A 2,455-nucleotide genomic window follows, 5' to 3' on the forward strand; every position below is an offset into this window, starting at 1 on the left:
GCAGGGCTGGATGAACACAGCAGGCCAAGCAGCATCAGAGGACCAGAAAGCATGGCGTTTCCATTTTACCCAGATGCACCCTCAAAGCAAAGATTCTCAACTCCCTAAAATAACTTCAGGCCTGGAAAATCCCTACCAATTGGAGATAGTTCATTATAGAAAGACTGACACCTCCAATTGCTTGTTTTATCACAATTCAAATCACATTCTAAGAGCTCAAAGTAATATTAAAAGTGTATGCAACCAGACTAGGACCATCCTTACCAGTGAACAATGGACCACTCAAAGGATGCGCAGCACTGCCCAGACCTGGTACTAGCCACGACCAAAACAGCAACAGCTAATAGTCAGGGAAAGAGGGCAGCCCCATTAATCTCCCAGCAGTCTAACACCGGCACAGGCACTTCATAGCACTGGACAGCTGACTTACCACTGGGGAGAACTGTACAAGATCAATACACAAACATTCAGCATATGTTGGCAGTAATTGGCATCGAAAGGCTAAACTACAGCAAAATGCAGTATGCACTTTTTAAAAACTCTGATTCAACTTCTGACCCATGCAGCCACAAGTGACATCATCAAAAGTGTTTTAAGATACAGAAACATTAAGTCCCAATAACCTTGACGACTGTTTGAAATTCCTTCCCTGCCAACCCCAACACACCCCTCTAACATTCCTTCCCTGTGATTCTGCTCTCCTAACACCATCTGGTTTTATTCATGGGGGGAAGCAACTACCTATTGGTATTATCGTTTGGCTATTAACCCAGGAGCTCAGCTAATGCTCTGGGGACCCAGGTTCAAATCCCACGTTAACTGATTTTTTTTTCCTCCACAGATGCTGCCAGACCTGCTGAGCTTTTCCAGCAATTTCTGTTTTTGTTCCTGAGTTACAGCATCCGCAGTTCTTTCGGTTTTTATAAGGTGTATCAAATCCCACCGCGGCAGATTGTCAAATTTCAATTCAATAAATAGAATCTGGTCTATTGATGACAAAACCATTGCCGATTGTCAGAAAAAATCCATCTGGTTCACTAACGTCCTTTAGGGAAAGAAACTGGCTTACATGTGACTCCAGACCCACAGCAATGTGGTTGACTCTTAACTGTCCTCTGGACAATCAGGGAAGGCCGACAAATTTCTGGCACAGCCAGAGATTTTTTTTTATTCATCCACAGATGTGGGCATCACTGGCTAGGCCAGCATTTATCACCCAGACAGCAGTTAAGAGTCAGCCACACTGCTGTAGGTGCAAATTACTGCAGATGCTGGAATTTGTCCTGGTCAACCAGCATCCATAGAGCGCAAACTAATATTTTGAATCTAGATGACCATCTGGACTAAAAACATGAGCTGGCACATTGCTCTGGGTTTGTAGTCACACATAGGCCAGGCGAGGATGGCGGTTTCCTTGCCTAAAGGGCATTAGTGATTCAGACAGGTTTTTTCTTACAATCGGCAAAGGTTTATGGTCATCATTAGATTCTTATTTCCAGATTATTATTGGAATTCAAATTCCACCATCTGCCACGGCAAGATTTAAACTCAGGTCCCCAGTAAATTACCTTGGTTTCTGAATTAACACAGTCCAGCAATTATACCGCTCGGCCCATCCCATGGGTGAATAGACACACACAATAAAAAAAGTTTACAACAGGGGTAGAGGTGTTTTCTGCTACCAAGGCACACATGCCAAATTTGTCACCCTAAACCTTTAACAACTAGCTCTCGAACCGAGCTTCTGGTAAGCAATCCTCACACAGCTCAGTGTCAGATTCAAAGAGAAAAAAAAAAAGAGTAGAGAGAGCCAGGCAAAGCCGGTTCAAACACACAAGACGAGGTGATCCAGATATAACTTTCAAACCAAGCCCAGAACTCAGGACAATTCAAGTCAGGAAAGGAAGACAACTGGAGATAGGGTCAAAAATATATATCTCTTAAAAAAAAATCAACCTACTTAGGTGCATCTGATACATACCTGCAGGTGGGGCTTGAATCCAGTCCTTCTGACCCAGAGGTAGGGACATTACCACTGTGCCACAACCTGGACCACAAGCATGTTCTGCAGAATTAACATCAGAACACACGGGAGTCTTCCCCCAAAAGCTCGAGATTACAATTAAGTGTTAAATGCACTCATTGATTTGCTGCATTTCAGAAACTTGACCCCGTAAATCCGAGAGGATTGCGACCGAGGACAACACAATTGTGCAGTTAGCTTCTCCTGGAGGCAGCAGCCATTGCTAATCAACCCCACTGCACCTTCCCCCTCCCCCGCCAGAAAATAAACAAAATAAACAAAATAAAACCCCATCCTTCTCTCCATATAGGTCCCGCTCGATTCCTCACACTCTGTTCCATCACCCTGGATTAACGGGGAGGCCAAAAAAGCCTCTCCCTTGCAGGATGGCACCGGATTACATTCGGCCGCCCTCCCTACACACCTTACCTC

General features: G+C 44.5%; 1 non-coding gene across 1 annotated transcript; it reads right to left on the bottom strand.

Moving 5' to 3' along the window:
* Window positions 1–232: 232 nt before the first annotated feature.
* Window positions 233–437, bottom strand: LOC125484615. The gene has a single exon (XR_007263443.1). It is a non-coding gene; the product is annotated as a small nucleolar RNA SNORA74 (small nucleolar RNA).
* Window positions 438–2,455: the final 2,018 nt, after the last annotated feature.

Source organism: Rhincodon typus, chromosome 12 (genome assembly GCF_021869965.1).
Source record: "Rhincodon typus isolate 14 chromosome 12, sRhiTyp1.1, whole genome shotgun sequence".
NCBI classification, from domain to species: Eukaryota; Metazoa; Chordata; class Chondrichthyes; order Orectolobiformes; family Rhincodontidae; genus Rhincodon; species Rhincodon typus.